Here is a 7,931-nt window from a genome sequence, read left to right as displayed (position 1 = left end):
TAAATTGATACTGCTACCAAACCACTCTCTGTCCCCACGTAGAGGATGAAGTCCCTTATTAAACTGTATTTCTTGCTCTGATTCCGAGGCTGTTTTCCATCCTACTATGGTCTCATAACAGCTCTGAAGTATTTGCTGAGAATGGCCTTACCTTCTTGCTTGTTTTTCTTACAGTCTCCATTTAACTAAATCAACATATTCACACACAAACATTCTCATAAAGCACTCAGTATTCACAGCCAGTCATTTCTAGCACTGTCACAGTCAGAGATTTTCAAGAAGTTTTCCAGAAAGTGAATAATATTCAGCAAAAATATTGCAAAACTGGCTGGTAGTATTAGCAATGCCTCTTTATCTATATAAAGATGCATCTTTTAAGTCTTCCCATAACATTTCACAAAGCAGCATGTTTTTGCATAGGTAGCATGAAATTCACGGTGTGCTTGTAGCTGTGTTGCTTAGCCTTTGTATAACGCTTTAAGAGTTCTTTATTTAATCAATCAGTATTGATTTCTGTCGTATCTGAGCTCTTCGTAACCCCAATTCATATTTGGAACTTAGAACGTGGAAGATGTTGGGTTTCTTATTTTACAAGTGAAGAGTAGAGGTGCAATAGTCTGAGAATTAGACTTTAAAGGAATCCCCTCAGAAGGAAATAACTGATATAAGTATTGTCCCTCAGAAAAGCTATGATTTTCATTAGAAATCCAGGATCATTCACTCCTCTGTATTTCATCAGTATAGTTTTTCTTTTTTTTCTTTGTTCCTCTTTTTTTCTTTCTTTCTTTTTCTTTTCTTTTTTTTTTTCCTTTCTTTTTTCTGAGAAGCAGTGGAATACATTGGCTATCTGCACCATTTTCTTCTGATAAATGAATGTGGAAGTGTGGTCATCAGTGTTTGGTTATTTAAACTAGAGCAACATACTTTTTTTGCAATAAAACAATGTAAGCAGTGCACTACTTTCATGTTCCAGCCTCTAATAAGCATTTGAGGATAAAACTCTAAACAAATTATGGACTTCTTATCTACAGAACAGACACTAATCAATTAATCATTGGGTTTTGGCTGCCATAAGTGCTCCGAATAAATTGTTTTTATGAGATATTTATCACTTGCCAATCAACACACCCCACAGGATTAGAAATAATTGTTGTACTATTTGTAGCAAACGGGATAATGCCATTCAACTTTAGCAATAAAACAAACTTAACATTCAGCAAGGCTTTCATGCTGTTCATTTTCAAGTTGGAACTTCTGCAGGCTGGAGATTGGCAATACACAGATTTCAGGCCAAATTAGCCTTGAAAGGGCTATATTGAAGGGTATGAAATTTTGCTAGGAAGATTATTGACTTATTGCACATGAACATTGGAAATGTATTGTTGATTTGACACAGTGATATTCTGCCACATATTTCTGGTCCAACAGAAAACTTTTTATAGTGGTGATGAAAACCTTTTCTCCAGGAAAGAAGTTTCCCTACTTCTCAACACTGTGATTATGGGTTTAACCCACCTATACCATTTACTGTTTCTGTCTATTCAGTGAGGATTTTTGTAGTTCCAAATTCAATACTTTCAATAGGAAATAAATATTCACTCTTTCCAAAATAGCAACAGTACCTAGTCATGGACCTTGCTGCAGCCTGTGGAGGAAACCACGGTGAAGAAGATATCCACACTGTAGTCCATGTAGGACCCCACACTGGAGCAGGCGGATTATTTCCTGAAGGAACTGTGTCCCATGGAGATCCCATGCTGGAGCAGGTTTATCCTGAAGGACTGTAGTCCATGGAGAGGACCCACACTGGAGCAGGGGAGAAGTGTGAGGAGGAAGGATTAGCAGAGAGGAACTGTTATAGACTGACTGCAACCTGCTATGGACTGACTGCAACCTCCCGTTAACCTCCCCCCTGTGGCATTCGGGGGTTGGAGGAGGTAGAGGAGTCAGGAATGAAGGAGTGAAGTTGAGCCTGGGAATAAGGGGGGTGTGGAACAGTGTTTAAATTTTTTGGCTTTGTTCCTTTCCATCCAACTCTATTTTAATTGTCAGTAAATTATTTTTCCCCAAATCAAGTCTGTTTTGCCTATGATGGTAATTGATAAGTGATGTCCCTGTCTTTATCTTGGCTGACAGTCTTTTTTACCTCACTTTCTCTCCCTGTCCTGTTGAGGCGGGGAGTGAGAGAGCAGCTAAGTAGATGTCTGGTAGCCAGCCAAGGTCAACCCACCAGAACAGTTTACACAGCCTTTGCTAAAGATGGATTTCTCTGTTGAGTTAGGACCCCAGTTACCAAAGAGATCCAGTCAGGACATCATAACTTATTCATAGGATGCTGAGCAAATCATTTGCTTTCTTGTTGCACAGGAACAGGGCTGCAGGACTTCCCCACAACATCTTGAAGAAGTGTTGTGGAAACAAATGCATTACAAAAGCATGAGCACCTAGATTGAAAGAAGAAAATTTTTAGGTGGACTGCTTGCCTCACTGGACTGAACAGCAGAATCTCCTTTTCTTTTATTTCTGTTTAGGGATATCTCTTTTTACAGCGAGTGCTACAGAACAGGTAGCATTCTCTTTGATGAGACAGGACGTTAGACTTAAAGGTTAAAACAGGGAGACTCTTTCCAAGTCACAGGCTAACAGAATTCCAGATAATCCTACATGCCTCAAAAATTAATGGCAACTGTACTTTCCAGGAAATACTGGGTCAAACCTGAATGGTTTAGATCTCTGTACAACTACCCATGAAGGAGTAGAAGCATCTTCATCTTCCATTGACTTGTGTGATTTTTTTTCTGTGATTAGAACAGACAACAATATATCTTGCCTCCTGCTCAGTGCATGCCCTCTTTTTCCTGTGCTATCTTCTCCAAGTTGTTTAGCATACCCTACATTTTCTACAGGAGGTTACTCAGTCTAGCAGCTACTTGAAAAAACAGTGGGTTTTTTTTTCCATGTTTCCTCTTTAATTTTGGTAGTACTGTAAGAGCACAATGTAGACTGAAAGAGCTGAAAGAGAAAAGCATATACTTGCTCCAAGAAATTCCAATCTGCAATTGAAATGACTTTTTATCTCTTCCCACATGCCTGTTAAACACTTCTAAAGCTATCTGCAATTCTAGAAAAGCTGACCTTCCAAAAGCATATCAGAAGCAAAGAAAAAAAATCCAGATATTTCCTTCACACCCTTGCATGTCAGCCTTCAAGAAAAACAGATTTAGATTTTTTTACCAATACTAGAGTATAAATCTTCCTAATGAGAAAAAAAAAAAATAGCCTCTTCACCCCTGCCCTCTTTATCAGTTTGCTCAGGTGAAAGAATCCCAGAATGGTTGAGGCTGGAAGCAACCTCTGGAGATCATCCAGACCAATGCCCCTGCTCAAGGCAGAGTCAATTAGAGCAGGTGGCTCTGGATCTCATCTGGGGTTTTGAGTGTCTCCAAGGACGGAATCTCCAGAGTCTCTCTGGGCAACCATTTCAAGTGTTTGACTACCCTTACAGTAAAAACTGTATTTCTTACACTTAAATGGAATTTTCTGTATTTCAGTTTGCACCTTTTGTCTCCTGCCCTTTCACTGGACACCACTGGTAAGACTCAAGCTCCATCATCTTTACTCCCTCCCATCAGGTATTTAAGCACATTGCTAAGATCCCTTATTCGTCTCTTCTCCAAGCTAAATAGTCCCAGCTCTCTCAGCCTGTCCTCATGTATCAGATACTCTTAACACCTTGATCATCTTCATGGCTCTTTGATGGACTCGGTCCAGTATGTCCATGTCTCTCATACTGGCAAACTCACAACTGGACACAACACTCCAGATGCAGTTTCAGCAGTTTTATAGAGAAATGTGTCTATCTTTGCCTCAAAAATCCTACCTCCATTCCCAGTTGCAGCAATAAATATTAGGTCAGATCCTCAGCTCATGTGAATGAGTACAGTTCCACAGAAGTCAAGGGAGTTACACTGACTTAGACTAGCTGAAGAGCTGTCTCAAAATGTCATGATTCGATATATTTTCAAGCCATTCCCTTTCTAGTCACCTTGTGGCTGGTCTGCTTACAGCTTCAGTATATGCTAGAATATTTGAAGGCACATTTCTTTCACTACGAGTTTCAAATGACCTTTTAATGAAGGACTGAACTGATTTTCAAACCCAATTATGTTGTTAATTAAACTTCTATTTTCTCCTCTTTCCACCACCAGCTTCACATTTTCATATTCTGTTTTTTGGTACAGTCCCTAGAGTTTCTGCTTTCCTGGGCATTATGACAGTTACCTTTACAAGTACTACTGAAATACTACCTCCAGCATTAACTTTATTAGATTATTCTTGAAGCAGCAGTGGGTCAGTTTCAGCAGCACCATTCTGATCTCAGCCAGCACCCTCAGGGCAGACTTATTTTAGTTTTCAAAGTTAATAAAGTAGTAGCAGTGATATGCCTTCTAGTGAATGTGCTAACTGACTTGAACAGGTTGCCAATAATTTATTTTTCCCTGCACTAATCTCTGCAAACAGTATGTCTGCTTAACTGTAGTCCTTCCTGCACACAGCTTGTGCTTCAATACCTTTGCTCTATCATTAATGCTTTTACAGCCCAAAATCTTCATCAGTATATCTCAGCCTATGGATTGTCCCTGGACTATTGGTGTCAGCTGTCCAGTGTAAAGGGGGAAATCCAGCAGTTTAAGTTAGTAGCAAAACCAGACTTCCATGGAGCAGGGATTTCCACTGAGCATTTTGTGGTTTACTGCATAATTACACAAGTACAGTATAATGTTGTCTGTTATTACAAAATTATATACTGACACCCATGTGTTTGACATGTATGGGTAAGAGCAGCAGCTAGGTTTTAGACAAAATCTGGTATTTTTTGCTTTTGGAAATAAAAATTCCCCTGAGGGTAAGGTTTTGTTTCTTGCATTTTTGAGTCTCTGACCTAAGTTGCACTACACTGTTTCTTCTCTCCAGTGGATAAGCACTGAATCCCAGACAAGGGACATGGTGTTCCTTCTGATACAAACAAAGGCACAAAGAACTTTTCTCAAGGAGTTGAGTGGTGCTGTTTTTCTGCTGCACAGAGCCTAGCTCAAGAGAAAAGGTGATCCCTCTGATTCGGAAGGCTGTTAAAAACTATAAACACTCTATAACCATCTTATATTCTACCTGTTTTGAAAGTATTTGAGAGAATTTTATTAATTTAATTTCAACATTCATTATATAACCTTTCTACAAAGAGAGCAATGTTAATAAATTCTGGTTCTCTCATTCACCTTAAGCAATATCAGAAGGACCACTTGCATATGGAGACTGTAATTAACATGGATCTGGCAGATAAAACCTATCCTTAAAGAGGTAGAAAGAGGAAAGGTTGTTTAAGAGTGATGCCATAAATGGTAGGTTCTGTGTAGAGGAAGTTCTCAATGAGTCATCCATGACCTGCTGGTCACTCACAGAGTTGTTGCAGGTCAAGATTTCCAGCTGCTATAAATGTCATTGAAAGTCAGTGAAAGACATGAAAAACTTGATTTTCAAAGATTATGGGCACTCCTTTTTCCCATGGACTTCATCAGGGAACTGTCAGTCCTCAAAACTTGGGAAAAAAAATCAAGCCTGTTTAATATTATTTTTCCAAGAAGCAATTACTTTAGATGTTAAAGGAATGTTTTAAGTATTAGAACTAGGTAGACTGGAAAGAAATCAGGGGGAGAAATAACCTTCAAAATAGGCTCTCTATTAAAGTGTCATTCGTACTAGGACAATCCCTGTTGTACAGCACTTCTTCCCTTTCTCTGCTGTCACTATAACATAAATAAAGGGAATCTTATGAATGTAGTATCCATAACCACAGCGTGTTTGGGAAAAATCAAAACAATGAGGCTTGGGCAGGAAAACTAATAGCATCTTTTTTTTAAGATGTCCAGAACTGCAACTTTATTGTTCAGATGCATGACGGTTGAAGATTTCTTCCTTTCCTTCTGTTTTCAATAGACATTTTAACATTTGCCAAAACTAATTACCAGTTATGCATTAAATGTTATAGATGGAAGTCTTTTATTTTTCACTAAGTTCTGCAGAGCATTTTTAGGGGTGCAGTTTCTGTACGATGAAAGAACTGGATCAGACCTAAGTACCAATTCATTTTAAACTACATATTCCCAATCAGCTAGCCTTCGTAATATTCAGGACACTTTGATCCATACTTAATTCAACAATATGCATATTTACATAGGAAATACTGTTAACACTAGCTGCTTGATCTTTGTTTACAGTATGTCCACTTTCTATTTACCTCGGCCTTTCCTCCCAATACAGAGAAAAGAAACACTGGAGTAATTTCATGTTATAGCACAGAGTGAGAAAGGCAAGCACTGAGATGTCCCTAGATGTTTAGTTTGCACAGCTGCAGCTTTGTTGTAGGCCTGAGTTATAAAAAAAGCGGCATAAATTACAGTAGAAAGATAACCAGGAGAAATTGCACTGGTGCAAATTGTGTTGTACATACCATAACTAAATATTCAGTGGGGAAAAAGCATGAATACCTTGACTGAAGGAAAAAAAGTGTTATAAAGCCAATTAAGTATCTTGAAACATGAGCCAATCTTCTCATCTGGAGAGGAAGGTTTTCAAAGGCACCATGTTTAAAGAGTAAGTGGCGACTCAGTTCTAATCAAAACAATGGAGAGGTAAACAACCAAAGGCCAAATCTGAAAAAGGACTTACATCATATTTACAATGCAGCTATAAAAACATGACTGCTAACACCACTGAAGTAGGTAGCTTAAATTTAACTTGTGTTTGTTTACAGTATGTATCAATAGTTTAATCACTCTTCAAACCCATTAGTTGCTTTCAATTGTTCTGAAGGATAGATATACCTAGGCCGGCTTTATATTAGCCACCTGAGGTGCCTGCAGCAGAACAGAGGTCTAGATTTCTGCACGTATTATAAAACCTGGCTGGTTTTCTGAGGTTTCAACAAGTCAGAACCCACTTTATTCTATGACAACTAATGATCCAAGATGCAACTGGCAACCCATTCAAGGTTGGAGCTGTGGATTTATGTCCTCTTGAGCAGGAGAGGAAATTGAGAAGCCTGGATGCTCTCAAAATCAGGTGCTCAGGATCAGAGTTCTGAGTGTGGGTGGGATGCAAGGCTTAGAGAAATGTAGCCTAGTGCAAACTTTCAGGTCACAAACCAAGAGCATTTTAGCAGGTTAAGCCGTTAAAATTTTTGTTAGTTTGCATAATGGAGAAGAGTTATAAGATCTGAGACCGAAATCTTGGAAGGAGCTCGCATGTTAGATTAGAGGGTGCGGGCATGAATCAACAAATATACTTTGACTTCAAGTGTTCATGCGTTGTTGATAACAAGTATATTAACATAGTTGTAAAGTCAAGCTTTGACAATGAAGAGTTAGGTGGCTATAAGGTTTCCACTACAGATGCAATGTATAAGTTATCCCATACTCTATTTTCAAAGGCATGTTTTTACTCAGAAATATATGTGAAAATGAGACAGTTTTTCAGAGGTAAAAAGGACACATTTGAGGAGTTTGTTTTGTAATGTTTTTTCTGCAGCAAAAGACTTGATATCTGTCATTCATCTGCCTCCTGCCAAATTGAAACAGGTAGCAAGCAAGGTAAGAAAAAGCTAAAGGCTTTGCATTGTGTTGAAATAATTCCTTAATTTTAGCACTGAAGAGTGTTAAATTTGCATCATGTTTGCTTCTGCTGTTCAAACACACAATATGCTCTATAACGACTGTAATAACTTTCAGGTGACTTTGTAGAAAGATAAACCTATTAAAGGAATAAACACATAGCCATGTTTATCTAATACACAAATAACGTAAAAATTCTGCGAAAGTCCCACTTCAGATACCTACTTCCTTTATTGAATCTGGTTCTGACTCCTAATGCCCTTT

This window comes from Aptenodytes forsteri, unplaced genomic scaffold (genome assembly GCF_000699145.1).
Source record: "Aptenodytes forsteri isolate BGI_AS27 unplaced genomic scaffold, ASM69914v1 Scaffold44, whole genome shotgun sequence".
In the NCBI taxonomy this organism is placed as follows: Eukaryota; Metazoa; Chordata; class Aves; order Sphenisciformes; family Spheniscidae; genus Aptenodytes; species Aptenodytes forsteri.
The sequence above is the reverse complement of the archived record's forward strand: the minus strand, read 5'-3'. Positions refer to the sequence as shown.